Source organism: Gorilla gorilla, chromosome 2 (assembly GCF_029281585.2).
Source record: "Gorilla gorilla gorilla isolate KB3781 chromosome 2, NHGRI_mGorGor1-v2.1_pri, whole genome shotgun sequence".
Lineage (NCBI taxonomy): Eukaryota > Metazoa > Chordata > Mammalia > Primates > Hominidae > Gorilla > Gorilla gorilla.
This window is the reverse complement of record NC_086017.1, coordinates 91,100,401-91,125,184: the sequence shown is the minus strand read 5'-3', so window position 1 is coordinate 91,125,184 and position 24,784 is coordinate 91,100,401. Positions and strand designations below refer to the sequence as shown.

The following is a 24,784-nucleotide window of genomic DNA, read 5'->3' as shown; positions in this document are numbered from 1 at the left end:
TTTCATAATCTTACTCAGGGTATCTTTTGAAGTGTGTATTATTAGTTCGTACTAATGCAAAACTACCAGCTGAAACTAATCTCCCTAATGAAGTTCATTTGTCCTTCGACAAAGCAACAGTTTTCTCAAGAAAAACTTAACTGATAGTGTGGCCAGTACCTTATAATTAATTTTCTTCCCCAATCCTTGCAAGCATGAAAACAAACAGTAAATTTTTCATTTGTTCATCAGTTTCGAACAACTGTTTAGCAGAGATATGCTTGATTAATGGATTTAATTTGTTCCTTTCTTCTGTAGTCGGTTTTCATATTACATCGGTTATCAGAGGATAGGACAATAATGTGGGCATTCTCATCCCAGTCCACTCCATCAGTGTCAGTGCTGGCTTCTAGCTCCGGGTCTGCATCTTTAACCTTTGTCGTCCTGCAGAATCTTTCATCAATCTGTGTTACAGTCACCTTGGGAAGAAAAGGCAGAAGCACTCAGTCAGCACTTACAGGTAGTAAAGTGTGTCATTATTTCTAACAAAATGCTGGCAGCGGTGCACCTTTCATTTCCAACCGAAATATGATTTGTGAGATCAGCAACCCAACTACTAAAAGAGAAAAATGGAAGGTACCAGTCTGGTCACTACAAGGCCCTCTACAAAAACCAATACAAAATGCTTAATGCTTTCCTGCATGCTGGGCACTTAAAATGACTGGGGCTAGTTTTGCAAATTGAATATTATTGTCAGATAATGAAAGTACCTATGTAGTGGTCAAATAGCATCATAAAATATAATGGCAGTTTTCATAATACTGATCGTTTCATAGTAGGGCACAAATCTCCATGGTTCAAATCTGTAGTTCATTTGACTTTTCAGTGTGATATAAAAAGTCATAAAATCTGGCTTGAGGGGTTTTCATTCTTCTTTTTAACCTAAGTGTAACATAGACTTTGTAGAAAAATGGAAGTGCTTAAGAAATTTTAAAAGATGCCTTTCTTTAGGACATCTTTGACTCCCACATAAAATGTAAAACTAAAACATATATTTAGATATTTTTAGGCATAAAATGTATAATATTTGTGACAGGAGTTAGCTTTTTAGTACGGAAAGATAATGATCTAGAGTACAATGTTTAAAATACAGAAAACGTATTCTAAATACACATTGTTAGTTTAAAGAAAATTTCAATAATTTATTTTGGGTACTGAGTTCCATGACCTTTCTTTCTATATAATAGAGAATCTTTAAAAAATAGTTAAAATAGATTTTATTATTTGTCTTAACATACTTGTCAGTACTATTCTATATTTCTATTATAGTATTATGTGCAAAAACTTGAAATTAATACTTCATTGAATATCTCTGGAGCAATACATTTAAAAATAATTTTTTGGCATTTATTCCAGATATTTTTTTTAATCTTCTTTGGAAGATTAAAAATATCAAAGAAAATAATATGCCTGATATTTAACGAAACTTTTCCAATTTATGTATAACCGGGATACACTTGAACTGTTGTACTGGCAAGATTTAGGCTCTACTACCAGCTTTGTAATTTACTGTTTTTGAGTTATTGGACTAGTCATTCATTTTTGTGAGAATAATACCATATTCATAATCCTCTTATTTATGCAAATTTGAGGCTCTGTTACATCACTTCACAATGGACCAACAATTTTAGTGGCTCCCACTGTGGACTAATTTTATCAGTATTCCTTGTTTTGGCATGCAATGTTCTCAGCAATCTAAGCATTCAGCCACCTATCCCACCCGTACATTTCATATGTGCAATATACATATAAAACACTCCAGTCATCCTGAATTTCTTACTAGTCTCTCTACTCCTTGTGTATGGTTATGGCTCTGTCTCTGTGGTGTACTTCTTCCTAGCTAGTGCCTATTCACCCTCTCTCCCTACATCTCTGCTCAATAAACTTATACCTATCTTTACAGTTCAGAAATTTTTCCCCTTACTTCCTGAAGTCTTTATAAGTTATCCTTGTTGGTATTAATTTCTTCCTTCTTTCTGGCCTCATAGTACACTGTTTTCCATTATTCTAATGTACAAACCACAGTAGAATTTGAAAAATAGTTGGGGCATATATGTCTGTCTCTACCATGAATGATGTCAGGAGTACATGTTTTCCTTTTACTTTTTTCTTTTTCTTTTATTTTTTTTTTTGAGACAGTCTCACTCTGTCAATCAGGCTGAAGTGCAGTGGCGCAATCTCCACTCACTGCAGCCTTGACCTCCTGGGCTCAAGGGATCCTCCCATCTGTCAGCCTCCTGAGTAGCTGGGACTACAGGCAAGTGCCACTGAACCTGGCTAATTTTTTGTATTTTTTGCAGAGGTGGGGTTTCACCATATTGCCCTGGCTAATTTTTTATATTTTTTTGCAGAGGTGGGGTTTCACCATATTGCCCTGGCTGGTCTCGAACTCCTAGGCTCAAGCAATCTGCCTGCCTTGGCCTGCCAAAGTGCTGGGATTACATGTGTGAGCCACTGTGCTCGGCCTAGACGACCTGCTTTTCTAATCCCACTTTTATCTTTGCCCTGTCCCATAGGCAGAACAAAAATGCTTGAACCAAACTAGAGCTCACTAAAAATACATTGAGTGGATAGATGAATAACTTGATCATAAATTGCAAATAATGTTTATTGCTTTCAAATCACAAAATCATTTTGCCAGGCATTAACATGAAAACTACCATGAAAGGTATTCCACATAAAACATGAGGCAGCTCACCTAAGAATTTAGTTCACGATATCTTACCCATTATATGCAATTTAATATGTTTAATTATTGGAACTAAGATAAATCCTTCCTTAGGGCATCTACATTTAAATATAAAAATTCTTCCAAAATGATAATTTATTTAAGGAAAACACTATAGGTATAAAAGCTTTCTCTTATTTTATATTCTCACAGAAAATATTTAAAGAAATAGATTCATGAAGCAAAATATTACATAGCTTCATAAATTTGCATACAACCTTGAATTTCTTAAATTATTTTGTTCCATGAGTGTTCTTATTCTTATTCCTCAGTTGAATGCTGCCAGGATCCATCAATACATATTTTCAAAATTGTAAAAATTTGTTCATGCTGCTCAAATATAAGAGAGAAATAGGAAAAAACAAAGCAATTTTTATATTAGTTTTAACTTCAGCTGCTGCTGCAGTTAGGAACTTTGATAATGGATAATAAAAAGAACTTCAGTGAAAGTTATTAGTTATTGGAGAAAGTTTTTAAGAAAAACTATTTGATTTAAATCACAGGTCTAGCAAACTCTCCCACTGTGGGTCTGTGCACATATAACGGGAGACATCTCAGGTCTTTGTGATAATCTCAAGGATTGTCCTTTAGTCCTGAGCAGTTAATGGAAACAAAAGAGGTCACAAAAATAAAGTCCAAATATGCTTGGCTCAAGAAAACCTGAGGCTACCCTTTGAAATTTCCTCTCTCTCTGTTATATCTGCATAGGCATCAACAGTGTTCTGACCAGGCTTCTATTCCCCATTAGTCAGAGGAGTGTCTCATGCTGCTTCACCCACCCATATTTACTTTGTCCAGGAGTTACTGCTGACCACCTGTCAGCATTTTACCCTTTTGTATAGTCCTCTTCCAATTTACAGAAAAGATGGCTACTTTTATTATTATCATTATTTAAAGTTGTGTTTACTCAGCCTTAACGAAAACTATAAGAACAGTACAATATGCACTTTATATTAGAATCTGCTAGGCCAATTTGACTTTAGATCAATCCACACTGCACAACGTTCCTTGTGTCTTCTGACAGTGACACTGACTGTTCATCCTTCTTGGACAAGTCCTCTCAACAAAAGCAGTCACAGATCTACCAAAGCAATGAAGACTGTGAGAGCACAAACTAGGATAAAATGAAACTGGATGAAAGGATACTCCAAAGGCAAAATAAAGACAAATGAAGTCTGTTTCCAATATAGACAATCACTTACGTTAAAATATACTTGATTCATTCAAGCCACAACTTCTTAAATGTAACTGGTTTGTAAGAATAACTTAGACTGTCCATAGTCACATGATCTGGCAAATAGTAACTTTCTCATATTAGGGGCTAAACATAATCTTTCTTAATTTTTATTTTATTCTTGACACACATAATTGTAGTAATTATTCAGTAAAAGTTGAGTTTATAAAATGTTAAAACCATTGTTCTCATACAAATATAAAATATGCATATGTCAATTTTGAACTCTGATTACTGAGGGAACCAGAAAGAGTTTAAAGTCAGTAAAATAAAGATTTGAATCACAGAGATTTACATACTCTACCACAGGGGTCCCTAATCCCTGGGCCATGGACTGCACAGCAGGAGGTGAACAATGTGGGTGAGTGAGCGAAGCTTCATCTGCATTTACAGCCACTCCCCATCACTCATATTACCACTTGAGCTCTGCTTCCTGTCAGATCAGCAGTGGCATTAGATTCTCATACCCTGTTGTGAACTGCACATGGGAGGGAGCTAGGTTGCACACAGCTTTTGAAAATCTAATGCCTGATGATCTGTCTCTGTCTCCCATCACCCCCAGATGGGACCTTCTGGTTATAGGAGAACAAGCTCAGGGCTCCCACTAATTCTACATTATGGTGAGTTGTATAATTATTTCATTATATATTACAATGTAATCACAATAGAAATAAAGTACACAATAAATGTAACGTGCTTGAATCATCCTGAAACCACCACCCCTGCCCCCTGTCTCTGGAAACATTGTCTTCTACAAAACTGGTGACTGGTGCCAAAAACACTGGGGACCACTGCTCTACCAGTTACTATTGATTTCCATCAGCATTGAATTAGAGCCATTTCATCGCTATGACCATGAAGAATGTGCATTACTCTCAGTTTTCTGCAAGTTAAATTCTATTAATAGCTTAGTCAAGGACATTAAGTGGTACACACCCCAATAGCATCAGATGATCCCCAGAGTCTCTTAGGCAACAACTGGCATGCCACTGAAAGAAAACTCAGAAATCTCTTTTGCCCATGTCCAAGATTTTCTGCTTTTCCTGATTATTTTTATAGTCAAAAAATTTCCTCAATTGTTTTAACATATTAAATTGATCACAGTGTTGTATTCACATTTATATACAAATTTGAGATTGTCTCATATTCTTTTTCTTTCTCCAAGCATATTTTATCCTTGTAGCTTCCTTTTCTTGTTATTCCATGCCAGAGTATTGCAATATCTTAGACATGCACATATTCCCTTAAGAAAATGTGTTTTTTTAAAAAAAAAACAAGTGAAAATCACTCAATCTCAGAAATTTACCGTATGTTGAGCCTTCCATGAAGAAGAACAAATTTGAAAAGAATGGCATTGTTTCATTCTCAAACGAGAGAGAGAGAGAGAGAGAGAGAGGCATAGTTGCAAACACAGAGATGAAGGCATGGTGTAGGGGAACAAAAATAATTTAAATCTCTGAATTCTCAAAGGATTTGTGCCCTCACTTTGAGAATCAGTTATATTATGGGTAGTTATCAAAGTCTTAATTGAAGACACATTAATGTGCAATTTACACTATGGAATCTAAACATTTATTTTGTGTCTAGGTTTTAATGGATGAGAGTAAGAAATTTTTTTAAAATCTAATTTTTCATATCTTAGAGACTATCCGTGATTAATGCAATAGTCATTTGATTATTAAGCCTGGTATAAGAAAGGCACCACCTTTCAGAAGAAAAGAAAGTTTTATTTTGTAGTGTGATTACTTGACTTTAAATTCAGGTATGTCCTTGAGGCCATATTAGCATGTGAATGTGTTTGCCGTATTACTGGTTGTCTGGAAATTGATGAAACAACTAAATCAGAGTAATAATAGGCCTTTGTAAAACAGCCTTGGAGATACAGCTAGACTCATTTGCAAAGATATATCAATCTGGGACAGAACGGGAAATTGTTATGAGATAAACCATGGGCTGTTAGGCTTTCAGTTGTCACGTAAAACTAGTGTGGAGACTACTGACAATAAAGTGTACTTAAATCCTGCATATAAGTAAAATGGAATGGATTTAATGAGCTACAGAGAAGTCTAGTTCCTTTTCTGACTTTATTAAAAGTTTATAATTGTAAGCCTTAGCAAATAGCAGAAATAAAGCATATGTCTAATTGTAAGTAAATTACGATGGAACATTAGGGGCCCCTTATTGCAGATTCTGACCCCCTGGTGTAAACTGAGTATTAGTAGCTAGCTGTCTTATTTATTGGATCTACCAATTGCTGTATGTATTTAAAATTTTGGTCTTATCATCTTTCACAATCCAGTAACTGAAAGGGAGTAATGAGTGATAAGAAGCAAAAAGAAGAAAGGATGGTATAATAGATAGTCCAGAGATACTCTCCAAACCTTCTTATACATTATGGCCATTCAAAATGCTATTTATGTAAAATTTTCATTATCTTAGGGTATGTGTAGACTTAAGTGTAGTACTTATCAGCACCATAATTAATAATCAAGGAATATTTTCATATGGTATAAAACATCAACATCTTCTTTAAAATTGTGATAATTTTACCAGGTATCTATTAGTGACACTAGGGTATCTTCTGTTTAATTCCAGGATCTCTTTTGTAAACATTGATCATAATAAATAGGTATGTTATTCGAACATATATCACGGATTTTTTTACTACTGTGTTAAAATGTTGAACATAAGACATAACCCTCAAAGATATAAGACAAAAAATTTGTGATCTTGTAAATAGATAGTTTGCAACTATTCTAAAAGGAGTGATTAAACAGTAAACAAAGGGTTAAACAAATGACACTGGCTTTAAGGATAAAGTATAATTCACAAATTAGTAAACTCTTAAGTGAACTTAACAATTAATCTTGAGAGCATCAAAAATGTCCCTGTTATTTCTGGGGAAGAGGGAGAGTAACAGGCATCACCCATAAATTGCTCTGTCAAAAAGATTAGTTGAAAAAAATTTTGTTAATGTCAAAATTAATGGAAATTATTATTTGGCCCCAAAATTAACTCTCATAAATCTTGAGAAAGACTTTTAGTTTTAATTTCTGTATTTTTATTTTATGGGGACAATATCTCAATTACATTATTGTTGTTAATAAAGATGTATTGGGAATACACATTAGCAAAAAATGTCTTTGATCTATGCTAATTTTGAATCCTTATAAAGAAAACGCAAGACGGTGATTAGAAAAATTGTGAAGAGCAAAGAAATTGAATTAATGTAGATTGATTTATTTCTGACTCTGACTTCACAAATTCAAATGTTGCTGCTGCAAAGAAAATTTTTGTAGATTACTTAAGGTAATAAAGTAAATGGTTATGTTTTGGAGATCACAAATAAGAAGAGGGTCCTTCTGCTAAGGAACAACAAAAATAATAGATACAAAATGCTTTGGATTGAAAACAAATGAGAAATAAAGATGATGTGATTTAAAGAAATGTGTTTTACACCCCACAACCTGCCCAAATAATCATAAAGACATTGATTGAAATAAAATTGTTCATATGAGATAAACTGCTTTATGAAATATTAGTGGAAAACTACAATTTGAAATTGGTATGTCAGAAAACATTGTCCAAAATTTTTAAATAAGACAAGAAAGGTAGTCAGTACATTCTTCAATGTTATATGAATTGAAAAGCCACAAAAAATTTTCTAAGGAATGTATTTAAACTCACTATTTAATATTGATTAAGTGCTATAGAAATAGTAAGGTTAATTGTGAACTCGTAGACTTTTGTATGGTAGAATTGCAAGATAATTTCCACCCAGTGTAACAAATAAACCAGAGAATTATGACATTTTTGGATATCAACCAGTTTTTATCTAATATGGCAATCTTATCCTAACTTTGACTGTAAATATCCTAGCTTCTGGGATGATCTTTGAACTGCTTGTAACATTTTACTACTTCTTTGACACGTGTTTATTTGTATTTTCATATGTCATAATTTTCTTTTAAAAATTTTGTTAATTATAATTTTACATATCAAATATATAACCAAATTAATAAATATCATAAGAAATATTAGCACCTCTCATGTTTACCTACATAGATTGACAAAAAATATTTTGGATATTTTCACTGGAAAATTTAAGAAATCACCTACTATTGAGCAACCTGAGGCACTTTAGCTTTAAAAAAAATAGAATAACTTGATTAGCAACAGTGCTTTAGAAATAAAATTTTAAAAAATTGTCTAAACTGGTTTTTATTTTATTAGAATTACATGAATTTTCACATAATGACTTCCATGGATGCCCTTAAGGGGAAAATAATAAATATAAAAAGTACCTTAAAAGTTGGACAAGACTGGCAAAATAACAAGCTCCATATGAAATATTTGACGTGTGCAGAGTGTGGAAAGAATGTTGTCCCTAGATTGAGGCCTACCATAAATACCAATATAACCTCAGGAAAGCAATTTGAAACTCTTCAAATAAATCTATGAAGTGAGCAGAATTGATTAAATTTGCCTTGAAGGAAATTTCTAGAAATTGAATTGTTTTCAAGTTTATGATTTAACTATTTTATTTTCCAACTAAAATATCTAAGGATAGCTCAACAGGAGACAAAATTTTATCATTATATTGAACACTAACACTAAAAAACTGCTCTATCACTAAAATCTGGGAGAGAAACTTTCACTTGTTAGTGAAAGTTTGTTAGGCCAAACAAAACTTGTTAGGCCAAAATGTGTTCAAATGAATGCAGCATGCTGACGCTCCAGATATGGCACAATTAAGTTTGCTGGCCCTCTCCTGTAAATTTGAGGTCTTTCCTGAGATTGTAAATTCAAATACCCACCAGAAGCCGCAGACAACAGAAACCTGCAAATCAGACTTTATTCTCATTCATAAAGTTGGGATTATATAGCAAGTGAGTACATGGCTTGTCTAAAGTAACTCAAAATGTAAAAACAAACAAAAACAAAAACAAAAAATTAGCTTAAAGGACTATGTAAACCTGACCAAACATATCTGTGAAGGTAAGAAAGTCCTGGTCTACACCACCAAGAAATGTGCCACTTAACTGCTGAGAACCGCCATCTATGACCCACTGTTTGTTCTTCCACCTTTTTACACAACCATAACATTTTTCCCCATCACTTTTAGATAGTAGTTCCCAGAAATACTATACAGATCTGAGGCAGAAATGGATAGGTCTTGGAAGTTCACATAGGACATGTGGATTGAGAAGTACGGAGAATATATGTGGGGAAAATCGTGGGGAAGCTGTTCCCTGGGTATTCTTGCTTATTATTCATATTCAATCTCCTTCCCTCTCTCTTTAATAGGATAAATTCAGAGTGTTTAAGATATCCAGAAAGTGGAAACAACACATTCCTTTATCATCCAGCCACACAATACTGAATGATTGCTGCTATTTTGAAATTTGGTGATGAGTTATACATGTCTCCAAGTCTTCCAGAGTAATCACTTAAGGAGTACTTTCTGACATCAAAATACACAAAGAGGAGAAACAAGGAATTCCACCTTGTTTATAGACAAAAATATGACTAGAATTGATATTTCTGGTTGAAGTATTAGTATACTGAAAATAAATAAAAGTGAGAACTCTTACAAGATTATTTATTGGAAAAGGAGAAAATAATGATTCAAGTTGGAGAAGAATAATCTCTTGAAAGGATTGACTACAAGAAAAATTTGGAAAGCATTTACTTTGTGTTGTCAGATAGTATTAAGGCTTGGATTCACATAAGGGGAGACAATAGAAGAGATGGAGGACAATTGAATTGGAGAAAGTGTTGGTAAAAAGAGATGGAAAGAAAAATGAAGATAGATGAAATAAGGAAGAATAAGAAAACTACAAATGAATAGCATAATTATTATTTACCCTAGAAAAATTAAAACATAGAAATGTCATTGAAAGTCAAAAAAGTAGAAAAATAAGAAGTAAAAATGATAATAAGGTGATAGAGATATAGGAAAGAGAACAGATACAAAGTTCAAAATATTGGTTTTCCTGAAGAAGGAAGTTGAGCAAACTCAATAATCAAATATATAATAAAAAGACAGTTTTTAATTGTTTTATTACTGTTGTGAAGAAATGACAAATTACAAAGATAGAAGGGGATTGCCAATACAACATAGAATTAAGTGATTCACATATAAAAACTATCTAATGAACATATGAATTCTGAGCATAAATAAAATATAAATATATTAAAATCAATATATTAAAAAAGAAGGAAATAAGATAAAAAATGATGAGGCTGGCTTCAGACCTAAACACGTATTAGAAGCCAAAAAACAGCAGAAATGTCAGAGGTTTGAATAGTATAACAATGTATTCCCAAATATTATATTCATCTGATCCATTGCTTATGATGAAAAAAGGCAAGTCTAGGTATCTAAAAACACTTTCTACGTCAGTCAGAGTCTCAGCAGGATGGCATGTTTAGGAAGCCACACCTCTTAACTCCAATGGTTGCCCACTTGATGTAAGGATTTAGTTTTCCTTGGGAAATATTTATTTAGAATTATTAAAAGGATACATAATTATTTAGAAAGGATAATATAACTTATTTACTAGACTAGAACTTATAACAGTGCACTTCAAATAGCACAGAATATTCTGGGATTAAAGTGGTCTTGGTTCATCAAGTATGATGTATTTTGCATCCTTTCATAACACACTTAAAAAAATTTCTCCTATCATCTGGCAGATAACAGCAGAAATTCTCATTTTTTTCAAACACAAAAACTAAACAGAAAGTAAAATCAAAAACAATGACAAGAAAATAAATTATTTCATAATTTGTCATATCTGCATGATGGGGTTATTAATTGAGATTTTTATGAGAAATGAAAATCTCCCTTCTCCCTTCTTTTGCACACTGCACCTTTTAATGTACAAATACATGACTACTAAACGGAAAAATTTCCATGATGAGCTCATATTGATACAAGTAATAAATGTAGATCTCCTGGCAATAAATCAAACACAGTTTAAATGCCAAAAGATTTTGAAGGAAATCAACATAATCAGGAGACACGGCCACATAATCAGAAACATGCCACAAAGAAAGTGCCAGTTTCCTGGTCTCAAACAAGCATGACTATGAGATACACTCTTGTGGATAATAGGTCTGAGACATTAAGAACATTTGATGCTATATGGATGCTCCACTGCTACCATCCAGGTCCAAGGTGGCATAAATTAAGGTGACAAAATACAGCACAGAAATGGATCTGGGTGTTGTACCAGAGACCACCTCAGCTCATCCAGCTATGCTTCATCCATCTCCAGGGATGGGCTATACATTAAGATTACAGAGTACAATGGAGTACAGTGCAAACAGGCATGAAGTCAGTCAGTATTTGTCACTTTCAGATTCTACTGGCTAACAAGGAATCCAAAGATTTTCCTAACTTAGCATAAGGCACTAGACAAAAAGCCCTGTTATCCAGATATTTTGGAATCATCATACTGAAAGGCTCTCAGAACAGCCATAAGTCCTGTTCTGTAACTCCCTTCGGTTCAGCTAAAAACAATAATTAAAAAAAAAATACGCCACAAACCTGTAAGACTGATTACTAAGGCACAGGAAATCCTGGTCTATTAGTTAAAATTTGTAATTTTGAAGACTATTTAATAATAGAAATATTTTCATGTTATAAAGTTGTTTGAAAAAATATGTAATCCTACAGTTGTATGTATTTTGTATTTTTTCTTCATGTGTGTCTAAACATTTTATTAATTGTCCTCTTTACTATTGAGGCATTTCTTGTAATAATTCATGCCTTTGCTTATTTTACACAATTTATAAACTAAGCATTTTTAGATTTTATCATCACATAACATAAAATATGTGGTAATGAAAATTTAGCTCCCCGAATACATATTAAATGTAGAGTCTACAATAGTATTAACCTATTTAATTAATTTAATGAATTAAACACAACTACACAATTCAGTTAAGAATGAAAAGGCAGTCCTCTAGCTGTTTGATCATTACATATTCATGCTAACTAATTATTTCAGCCAACTTACATTAAATGATCTTTGTAAAATAATCTGCTAAAGACCTTCAAAATTATAGTTCTAAATAGTTTATTACTTGATCCATACTTCTTAATAACCAAATATGCACAAAACCAAATAGAGGAAAGTAGATGAATTGCTTAGTTTTCCACATCTTCATGTGAATTAGTAAAGCTCCGTGTTTGGCGCAATTTGTGTGTAAATGATCTGTGGGTTTTAGTTGACCGCAGTTCAATATTGTTCAATTACACTTAAAATATAACACAGACTTTGACTGCACCAATAACTATATTGTATCCTAGTCATGATTAGTAATGTGTTCATTATATGCTAATCTGGGTAGAAAACATTTTGCAAATTGCTTTCAATTTAGAAGAAGCACATTCAGTACATTTTAGGAGAAAAATGACATAATGAAAACAGAGAGCACCCAGGAGAAGTAAGGAAAATGGCAGATACTCTGGATTTTATTTCAAAAGGAATAGCTGAGGAATATGAGCTGTTTAACTTAGAATTAAGAAGACACAGAAGAAAAAATAGCTGTACTCAAACATACGATGAACTGTCAAATGTAAGAAAGAGTATGCTTGCTCAGTATTGTGTTAAGATTAGACATTACATGAATGTTGATTGTGTTCAAAAGATCTATTCTACAACATGGTGACTGTAGTTAATAAAAGTGTACTTTATTCATGAAAATTGCTAAGAAAGTAGATTTTAAGTGTAATAACCACAAAAAATAAGTATGTAAGGTAATGCATGTGTTAGCCATTCTTAGTGTGTATCTAAGTAACAATGTATACATATTTCAAAACACCATGTTGTATATTATATAAATATATACAGTTTTTACCTGTCAATTAAAAATGAATAACTTAGCAAAACCAGAATAAAACAAATGCAGATTTTAAATCAACATAGGCAAGAAGTTTATATGTTCTCTTCATCATTGTTGTAGTCTACACTGTGAAGCTGGAAGTTCAAACTTACTGGATACATGAAGCTTAAGTTAACAATCCGTCTCTCCAAAATATAATGTATGAAATTATTACACTTGTTCAAAGATTCATTTGGTTCTAGATTTTATGAGAATTTGTTGGTTATGTGAATAAGTACTACTTAATATATCTGAAGTGAATCCTGAGTTACGGATTTTCACAATTAACTACTATATTGTAGGATGTGAAGTCATATAAACTATTTCATAAGTTCTCAAAGAACCGTGCTAATGGAAATAATTAAAAGGCAGTACGATCAAGACCCTTACTGTCAAAGCCAGACAAAGTTCCATCTAGCTTAATCACCCCAAAATTTATAAAATCACTTGCCAGCAAAGTCTTAGAATTGAGCTAGGTAGACTCAGGCATCACTACGCTCAAGTGATCGAATTGTATTTTTAGAAACCTTCATTTTTCGTACATTCGTCACCTCTCTCTCTTTCTCCATCTCTCACGGCGGTTATTTCATCTGTCGTGCTTCATTTTCTGAAAGTTCACATCTGTGCTGAGAAATATGGCCACAAGCATATCCAGGCACACCTAATTGTTAAACTTCCTGATCTTGGAAAGTATAAAGATCTACTTTCTCTTGCATTTAGGGGGATTCTAAAATAAGTATTTCGATTGACCCTTTTATTTATTTATTATTAATTAATTATTATTATTATTATTATTGAGACAGAGTTTCATTCTTGTTGCCCAGGCTGGGATGCAATGGCATGATCTTGGCTCACCGCAACCGCCACTTCCTGGGTTCAAGCGATTCTCCTGCCTCAGCCTCCAGAGTAGCTGGGATTACAGGCACGTGCCACCATGCCCAGCTAATTTCGTATTTTTAGTAGAGATGAGGTTTCTCCATGTTGGTCAGACTGGTCTTGAACTCCCGACCTCAGGTGATCCGCCCGCCTCCTCATCCCAAAGTGCTGGGATTACAGGCGTGAGCCACTGCGCCCAGCCAACCTTTTATTATATTTACTTCTGAATGTATTTCAGGAAAAATCTCTCTGTTGTTCACAGAAGGAGCCTACAACAAATCCATGCTATTGTGGCACTTGAGGATTGGAAGAACTGAACAGAAAAATCACATGAAGTGAGGGATAGTTCCATATGTACTAGATAACATATACATATACTACATATACATAATATGTATATCTAGTACATATACAATTAGTAATCTAAAGCGCATTTCAGCTGGCTTATCCACACAAACCACTGCCTCTCTTGTTTAATTTTTCAGTCAGTCTTTTTACCCCTAAACATATTACTAGACCCAAATCCTAGCTATGAAATGGTGGCAGCATCTTTGTATAAACAGAAAACAATTTAATGGAATCGTGAACTATTAACCAAGTATGAAATCTTTATGTACATTTGCTTTGTGGGGTTTGTAATGTGGATAGTTTGTCAACATATTTAGCAGATGGTCATAAAGTAAGTTAATATTCAGTTATTTTCTCATATAAAAAACATTTTTTGAATACCAGCTACATGTCAGACAGTGTCACAGGAATAGATAAAGCATGATTTCTAACCTGGCAAAATTCAATTATAATGAAAACCAATAACCAAATATGTAATTAGAATAAAATATATATATACACACGTGTGGGTGTGTGTATGTGTGTGTGTGTGTGTGTGTACACCGATTTATTTTAAAAATGTTAATAAGGCTTTCACGGAGCCTAGCAAAGGAAGCTGGCAGGACTGACTGGAGGGTTTGGGACACGTCTCCAAACTGGCCTTATCAGGTGTGGAAGAGTTATTCTGAGGGACAAATGTAAGAGGCTCCACATAAAGGAAGTAACATGAAGCACAGGGTGAAAGCTATGACAATGCCAAAGCTTTTGGTCAGACGGTAGAGCAATGTGGCAATGATATGGCATGCGCACAAGAAGGCAGGAGGCAATCAATGCTTGTTAGTGTTTGGGGGAACTATGTAAACATTTTGGGCTATATTGCTTTTTTGTGAATAAACAGTGTTTTAATTTCCATAATACCTCCAGAACAGAATGCCAAGACTTGCTTTTTCTGTGCGCTTTTCACATTTTGAGATTATTTGTTTTTCTTTCTCATCCCAACTGCTAATAAACTGCTACTTTCTGCTTGAAACTGGCCTTTGTTAGGTGTAAAGGAAAATAATCGAAGTAATAAAATCTAAGGTTTCATTTGTTTTTTGTTTTTAATTAATGAAAAATTTTAATTCAACTATCTTTTTTTTTTTTTTTTTTTTTTTTTGAGACGAATTCTGGCTCTGTCGCCCAGGCTGGAGTGCAGTGGCGCGATCTCAGCTCACTGCAACCTCCGCCTGCTGGGTTCACGCCATTCTCCTGCTTCAGCCTCCCGAGTAGCTGGGACAACACGCGCCCACCACCGTGCCCGGCTAATTTTTTTTTTTGTATTTTTTAGTAGAGACGGGGTTTCACCGTGTTAGCCAGGATGGTCTCGATCTCCTGACCTCGTGATCCGCCCGCCTTGGCCTCCCAAAGTGCTGGGATTACAGGCGTGAGCCACTGCCCCCGGCATTCAACTATCTTTTTATCAGCTAGACTCCAGTAAAGAAATCTGAACCACTCCAGTTATTTTAACAGAGAACATTTAATAAACAATTCTGTATAAATAGCTATTGGTAGAGTGAAATGCTAAATTAGACATTGTATATAAAAATTATTAAGTAGAATTATTTAGTAATTCTACTGTGAAATTATTATAAAAATAGAAAGAACACAGAGGTATTAACTACACAAAGTAGCCGCCATTGTAAACACTTGCAGACCAACAGGAATAGGTTAAGATAATCAGAATCTAGAAATATGGAGATGCCGCTCTCTGCAGCTGCAGCTCCGACTTTCAAAAAACATGCTGGGCGTGTATCTCTGAGGTTGTTTCATGAGGCTGGTTCTAAGAGTTTGGGACGCAAATGAGAAACTGTGGCCAACTGATATTAGTGGAATCCACTTCTGTTATCAGGGTGAATGATTTTGCTGAGGTGATGCTAACAGGAATGGGAAACAAAACTTGAAGAAGCAAGTAACTTTGCCCTTCATGGGCTGTCTGGTTTCCTTTAGTTTCTAATATTTGCAAAACATAACAAAGAATCCCCTAGCAAAGCAATGTGTGTTTGCAGAGTTCCAGCCGTAGTACCCCAGAGTTTGGAGGTGTGGGTTTGAAGCTGAGGGACACCTTAATGACTAGTTTACTTGCCGGCTGGTTGAATATCGATCACAGTTTGCAGATAAAAGAGAAATTTCAGTCCATACAGGAGAGGAACTTTTCCAGCTTATTACATATAAGATAAACTAGAGATGACACTAGATCTTCTATTAATTCTGTGTTTTGTAGACTCTCCTATAGCTATGTATGTTTACCTCCCTACTCATTATTCTTTATAGTGGCATTCATTTTAGATGGATGATATCAAGCTTACTTCACGGAGCTTAGAGAATAGAGAAGATAAAACTATGAAGTGCTAAACATTTTACTGGAAAGACTTTCTCATTTAGTATGAATACTAAATTCATGGTTTTAACATTAAAGTAATACTATAAATGAAAAAGAAAAAAATTCATCTATACTTGTGTATAAGTTTATAATCATTAGTTAAATATAAGCCTTAGAATCATTCTACTAGCAATACATGCAGTTATTATTATTATATAGTTAATATATTTTTAATCCTTATTTTTTCACAGAGAAATTCAGTACAAGAGGAATAACAAATAGTCGTAATATTGTCAAAAACAAAATAAATTGAATGCATAACTAAAATTGTGGCAGATTAGAATAGTTTCACATTTTCAGTTGGTCATCAGATTTCTAAAGTTATGCATAATGTAAAATACATAAACATATGTAATGAGGGATATAATAACCAAGTGTTAACTCCCATGAATAATCTATGGTCTAGAATTTTAGTAAAAATAATACATCCTTCAGAATCAGATTTTATTAACACATCCCTGTGTGCATATACTAATAACCCAACTTCCTGCTCCATTTCCCCCTTATTTGTGTAGTCATGGCATTTTGTGGCTCTGAGAGATAATAATAGTGTTTGAAATTATTTTGTGCATTTTTCTATTTCTTTAATCTTGATCATATGACTTGCTTTGGTCAATAGAATGGTGAGCAGCCATAACCAATGCATCCTGATTAGAAGATTGTAGAGATATTGTGAGTTTTCAACAGTTCTCTTGCTCTTGTGCACTGTCATCAGAAAAAAAGTGCCTCAGGTCTGTTCAAAAATTAGGAGGAGGAGACTTACACCCTATCTATAGCTCAGAGTAGAGCTACAGCAGCACATCTGGACTTGCAGATGCTGACAGGTTCTGGAAGTAAGAGACTGAAATATAAATGGACAACAGCCGGATCCCATATAAAAACAGAACTCTCCCCACAACCTGGATGTAGCAACCAGCCAAAGAAGCCAAGCTACAACCTTTGTAGCAATCAGCCCCAAACAGCAGGGCTTCATCAATAACTAACACTTTCTCTAATTTTTGCCCCCATTTCCAGCTTATGACCAACAAGAAGAAAGCAAATATTCTCCCATAACCAACCAAATATGATGCTCCATTTCTAGTTAGCCTGCCTCCAACTTCCCTTGCCAAGAGCCTCCAATCAAGGCATACCTGAGCTTCCCCCGACTACCCCCCGCCCGCCTTTTTTTTTTTTTTTTTTTTTTTTTTGAGACGAATTCTGGCTCTGTCGCCCAGGCTGGAGTGCAGTGTTGCGATCTCGGCTTACTGCAAGCTCCGCCTCCCGGGTTCACGCCATTCTCCTGCCTCAGCCTCCCGAGTAGCTGGGACTACAGGCGCCTGCCACCACGCCCGGCTAATTTTTTGTATTTTTAGTAGAGACGGGGTTTCACCGTGTTAGCCAGGATGGTCTAGATCTCCTGACCTCGTGATCCTCCTGCCTCGGCCTCCCAAAATGCTGGGATTACAGACGTGAGCCACCGCACCCGGCCCAAGCTTTCCCTTTTTTATACCTTAAAGCTTTCCTGCTCCTTTGCCTGTAAATCTCTGTAAATGCAGATGATAGTGGCTGACTCTCTTGCTATAGCAAGCTCTGAATAAGTAGCATTTGTTTGTTCTCATCTCGTTGTTTGTTTGTCTTTGTTTATATCCACATAAATGGGAAATAAACATACACCAGTAAGTTTTGAGATTGTTCCTTTCAGCATATATTAGGGAATGCTGACTATTATAGTAACAGCTGACTACAAAAGAGATTACCTAAAGGAGAGCAGGCAACATTTGGCCTAAGAATTTTAGATGATTTCACTGGACACATAGTATTCATAAATCAGGTAATATTATATTCCATGTCCCATTCAAGAGAAAGAAATTTTCAGAAAGATTTTATAAGCCAAAATACTGCCATATCTTGCCAGACTTCTTCTAGTGTCATCCCCTCCACCTGTCTTCCATCTAACCATGAAACAAAAAGTCAAGGAGAAAATATCTAGGTGTCATTCTTTGATTTTGTATTTGTTTTTGCTTCCTCCTTCCACTGACTATAGCAATGGTATTCAGCATTATATATAAACTTGTTAGACATGCAAGTTCTCTATTCTACCTTGGACAGGCTACTGAATCAGAAACCCTAGGATGGAGTCCAGCAATACATACTTTTACAAGACCACCTGGTGATTAACAAGCAGGCTAAAGTTTGAGAGCTACTGAGTTATGTATACTATCAACCAAAAACCATTGTGCTTTAAGGTAGTAATTGCTAACTTCTTCAGAGAAATGCGGCTGGCTTCTATAAGAAAGATGAGGGAATAACAGCATACACTAATTTCCAGGTGATCCATCATCTCCCAAAGCCTGCCTATGTATTTCTAATTAAAAACACTTTCTCTCAGTTGTTTTCAACTGGGGCACTATCGACGTTCGACGTGTAGCATTTCTCTGTTGTATGTGACTACTTTTTGCAATGTGGTGGGATTAGAATATTTGGCTCCCATTTGTTAAATATCAGCAGCATTCTCTAGTCATTGGGCCATGTAAAAATCTTCCCCAGATATTTTCAGTACTCTGCACTTGCGTAGAGCTGTAAAAGCACTGGTTGAGCTGAGACACAGGTCTTCTCCTGAGCTTGGATGAAAATTTATAGCATCAGATCTCCTTGTGTTTAGGGCTTAGGTCTTGAACTAGAACTAATTAACTGGCTTTTCTGGGTTTAACACACTATTGCCAATTTCATCATCTCAACAGTTCTGTTTGGATGTCATGCACAATTATGAACTGCCATTTCTATTCTTCACAAATTGAAATCAATCATTTTTCTACACAAACTTCTACTTTACTCTGGCAGATTACTCTCTGTCTGAATATACTCATCCTACTGTCTCTGCTCATATCCTACTCTGTCTATGCTTATATTCTCAGTGCCAAGGATGCCCTTTTCTGATCCTTCCCTGGTATTTAAATATTATGCATCCTTAAATATCTAACTTAACCTCCATGTTTACAATGGTAACTTGTCTAATTTTTCTTGCTCTCTCTGGTATCCTGGTATTTGAACTTTGATAAAATTATTGTGTGTATGACATAATGTTCAACTTTCTTACATATAATACCATCAGGACACATATTTCAATAGATCATTGTAACAGAAGCTTTCTATTTTAAATAAATTTGTATTTGTACAGCCACTATTCTGTTTAGAATATCTAGTTGGAGCACTATTACCATAATCATGGAATATTTAATGGAAGATACAAATGAGAGGGCTTGACAAACTCATTTGTGAGAGAGAGGAATAAGAATATAATGGAAGATAAATCCAAAATATGGGTGACTCTGAGAATAGTGGTGCCTCTGTTAGGGCTCTCCAGAGAAAGAAAACCAATAGGAGATGTTATATATATATATATATATATAAATTTTATATATATATAAATATATATAAATTTTATATATATATAAATATATATAAATTATATATATATAAATATATATATAAAATCTATATATACACACACATATAATATATATATTACATATATATGTATATATATGATATGGCTAATGTGTGCGTATGTGTGTGTGTGTATACATATATATAGAGAGAGAGAGAGAGAAAGAGAGAGAGAGAGAGAGATTTCATATAAGAAATTGGGACCAAGTGTGGTGGCTCACACCGGTAATCCTAGAACTTTGGGAAGTCAAGGCAAGAGGATCAGCTGTACCCAAGAATTTAAGACCAGCCTAGGCAACATATTGAGACCCCATAACTACAAAAAAAGTTGAAAAAAAATATTAACCATATATAGTGGTGCATGCCTGTGGTCCCAGCTACTCTGGAGGCTGAGGTGGGAGGATTGCTTGAGCCTGGGAGGTCGAAGCTAGAGTGAGCCATGATTGCATCACTGCACTCCAGCCTGGGTGACATAGCAAGACCCCGTCTTGAAAGAAATAAAATAAATAAATAAATAAATAAATAAGCTCATATTATTAAGGAGGTTGAGAAATCCCAAGAAGATACGCAGTAAGCAAGCTGGAGACCCAAGAGTAATAGTAGTGGTGTAGTTCTAGTCTGAGTCTGAATTCCAGATAACAAGGAAGGATGATGGCATAAGTTGCAGTCTGAGGGCAGGAGTCTGAAGTCCCAGCTCAGGCAATAAGTCAGGTGACATTCCTTCCTACTCTATTAAGTTTTTCAATTGACTGGATGAGTCTCATGCACATTAGGGAGGATAATCTGCTTTACTCATTCTAATTTAAATGTTAAGCTCATGTAGAAACGCCCTCATGCACACACATGGAATAATGTTTGACCAAATACCCGGGCACTTTGTGACCCACACATGTAGACACATAAAATTAACCTTCACAGTGCCATTAACCAAAATAGTATACCTAGGAGAAATTGCAACCCTCCAAAAGAAAATAGCCAGCATCTTAATAGGAAATCCATGTAAAATTCCATGGTACACAGTAAGAAATGTAGCATTGACTCAGGGATTTCAAATGGTGAAATGGAGCACAGATGAGAGATATGGTAGTGGGCAGGCAGGACAGTTGACAAAACTTAGAGGGAGAAAGTAGAAGAGTGATGAAAGAAACCATCACAGAATATGAAAACTAAAAGGAAAATGATTCATTAAAAAGTCATAATACAGTAGATTCTCATTCATGTATTCCGTATTTGCAAATTCACATGCTCCCTACAATTTATCTGTAATCCCAGAATTAATAGTTGTGACACTTTCATGATCATTCATGGACACGTGAAAGCAGCAAAAAATTTGAGTTGCCCAATGTGCATATTTCCAGCTTAGGTTGAAACTGACCCTCACCTTCTTGTTTCAGTTCCCACACTGTAAACAAGCGTCCTTATGCAGTCTACTTAGTGACACATTCTTCATGTTTTTGTGCTTTTTTTGGGGTGATTTCACGATTTATAATGGTCCCCAAGGTTAGTGCTTAAGTGTTGAGTAGTGTTCAGTGCATGGTGACTAGGATATGCCTTATGGAGAACATATGTATGTTAGATAAGCTTATTTAGGCCTGAGTAGTAGTGCTGTTGGCCCTGAATTAAATTTTAATGAATCATCAATGTATATTAACTAAAGACCTAATTAAAGAGGAACACAGGAAACCAGGTTATATATTGGTCAACTGATGAAAATGTTATGACCAGAGACTTGCAGGAACCTAACTCTGCATTTCCCTTAAGAACACTGGTTCAGTATTTGCTAATTTGGTATTTATGGTACGTTTATAGAACATAAGTACCATGAATAAGGAGAACTGACTATATATGATATATTTGTTCACACAGGAATTTAGTAGTTTTAATGTAAAGAGGGAAGACGACAGGTATTTTTAAGTAGAATATTATTCAAATTATATTTTGTACTGGATTAAAATTGATTAATGATGAATTCTTTTAAATACTAATAAATTATATTATAGCATTTCTCAAATATTTTTTATGATAAAGTCATTGGGAATATATTTTAACATGCACATTTACCTTGAACTTAAATGTTGCCACTGTTGGTCCATACCAACTCTATTATAGTTGCTCAACAATGATATAATCATTGTCCCAAATCCTGCTTGCTTCTAGGAATGAAGGATGATGCTCATGGAAATCCTGAATATTTGAAGATATTAACTTTAGCTTTAAATATTACTTTTCAGCTGGTTAGAGTTGAAGGGTAGCATATAAATATATTCATTCATTCATTGCTTTATTTAGCAATCTGTTACTGGGCTTCTAGTAGGTGTCCAGAAACTTCTTTTGCCGAAAGTAAATGAAGGTTTTGTGGGATTCTCTTTGATTAAATAAATAAATAAATAAATAATTTTTTAAAAGGAGTATCTGGTACAGAGCCTTGGAAGAGCCTCTTGCATTGCAGAGACTGAAATTTAAACTTCGTTAGGTTTTCTCCTGTGCCTTTAGTAAGATAAGCAAAAGGGATCATAAAATTTACACAAGTTTGGAGATTAATAGTGTTAAATACAAGAAGATATGTTAAACTACAATGAAATAAGCCTAGTGTATTATTTTCCTGGGGCTACCCTATTAAATTACCACAAACTGAGTGACTTAAAACAAATTTATTCTCTCACGGCTCAGGAAGCCAGAGTCTGTAATTCAGGTACAGGCAGGGCTGGCTCCTTCTGGAGGCTCTGAGAGACCCTCTTCCATTCCTCACTTGTGATTGATAATTGCCTGCAATCCTTGGCATTCTTCAGCTTGTAGAAGCATCACTCCAATCTCTGCCTTCATTGTCACATGGCCTTCATGTGACACATACCTCTATGTGTCTTTTCCTTTTCTTATAAGGACAAAAGTCATAGGGTTTGTGACCCACCTTAATCAAGTATCATCTCACATTAACTAATTACATCTGCAAAGACTCTGATATGGTTTGACTGTATCTCCACCTAAATGTCATCTTGAATTGTAGCTTTCATAATTCCCACGTGTCATGGGAGGAACCCTGTGGGAGGTAATTGAATCATGGGGGCAGGTCTATCCCATGCTGTTCTTGTGATGGTGAATAAGTCTTACAAGATCTGATGGTTTTTTATAAAGGGGAGTTCCCCTGCACACACTCTCCTGCCTGCTGCCATGTAAGGTGAGCTTTCTCCTCCTTTGCCTTCAGCTGTGATTGTGAGGCCTTCCCAGCCATGTGGAATCGTGAGACCATTAAACCTTTTTCTTTATAAATTACCCAGTCTTGGATATGTCTTTATTAGCGATACGAGATCTGACTAATACAGGCCGTATTTCCAAATAAGGTCATATCCTGAGGTTCTGAATAGACCTGAATTTGGTGGGAAACTATTCAACTCATTATATTTAGTCACTAATGGAACTCTGGCAAAGCATGAAGGGATGACACTCCTGACCTGGTGCAAGGCAAAAATGTGAAGATTAAGGATATGTTGTATTAGTAACTATTGATTCTATGCTGAGGCACCAGCTATATATAATAAAGCTCGCCCTTATCTGTCCTCTTTGTAGGGTAGGAGGGGAGAATTGATTAGAAGAATTTGGACTCAAGTACATCTAACTTTCTACATTATATCATATATAACAAGCCTTTTAAAATTCCATGAGTAAGTTAGATATTACTTTGAAATTTAATATACAATTAATCATATAAACTGATCCTGGATTAGTTTAAGGGGAATAGGAATTTTGACACATACTTTAGAGAATTCGAAGAAACTGTGGAAAATGGGTGCTACAGTACTGAGTCCCATTAAATATACATCAGGGTTTGAATTTATTTGAGTCTAAAAGTTCCAGCACTCTTGAAAAATTTTTGAAAATATGTATCTCCATTAGAAAAAGAAAAGCATTACTGTGAAAATCTTTTTTGATATTCAGAAATATTTAGCTGAACTTAGGTTCTGCTTTCACAAATGACACACACAATATAGTGAAGCTACTTCAAATTTAAAATTGGGATGAATTGAACTTAACACAGTAATATGTAGATTTTCCACATGGCAGGTGATCACCTGTTAATACCAAAAAGAACAGGGCAAGATAATGACTGTTTCTGTGGAAGAAAATAACAGAGTGAGGTAATCACAGCCAGCTTCAGTCAGCTGGTGGGTGTATGTGTGTGCTCTGTGTTTGACATTTTACTATCTTTAAGGTCACATATATTTCCCCGAATTGTTTTTGAGAAGAACAATAATATCCGCATTACTTAGACACGCTAGTTAAAATATGTAAATGCCTTTACATTAATTAAGACTTTATTTTAAATTGTTCTGAGAGCTGTTACAATGAAATCAGAGCAAGAATCTTATATAAGATTTTGGAGATTTGCATTTCATTTTGGTGTAAACACATACAAAATTCGCTTTAGTGAATAATGAGCTGCATGCTGTATTTTCTTTTGACTTTTCTGTTATTTTCTCTTGTTCCTGTTGTGGCAAATGGTTTTCATAGCCAACTCCTAGACTGGGCTACTTAAACTACTGTAATGTGTTAAGTGGTTTTATTGAGTAGAATGTGATTCCATTAACATGTTTCAGCATGAAAAAACTGGCAGTTCAGGACAAATGCTTCTGTTTGTAAACTATAATAAAACGTATCTTAGAGGCTATATAGCCTGACAAAGATTGCTACCTTTTATTCTGAACCTCTCCCATCTTTATCAAGGAAATGTGTCATTCTTTTCCCCCATAGCAATCCAAAACCTCTGGCATTTATAAATCAAAGAGGTAAAAATGCCAGTGAAATGTATATAGTATTTGCATGTTTGAGCCCAGGTGTTTTTATG

General features: G+C 34.8%; 1 long non-coding RNA gene across 1 annotated transcript in view; it reads right to left on the bottom strand.

Annotated features, from left to right (window-relative positions):
• Window positions 1-255: 255 nt before the first annotated feature.
• Window positions 256-24,784, bottom strand: part of LOC129532410 (uncharacterized) — a 303,649-nt gene continuing 279,120 nt past the window's right edge. The window contains exon 3 of the long non-coding RNA XR_008678149.2: window positions 256-458. This is a non-coding gene — a long non-coding RNA (uncharacterized lncRNA). The remainder of the gene's footprint in view (window positions 459-24,784) is intronic.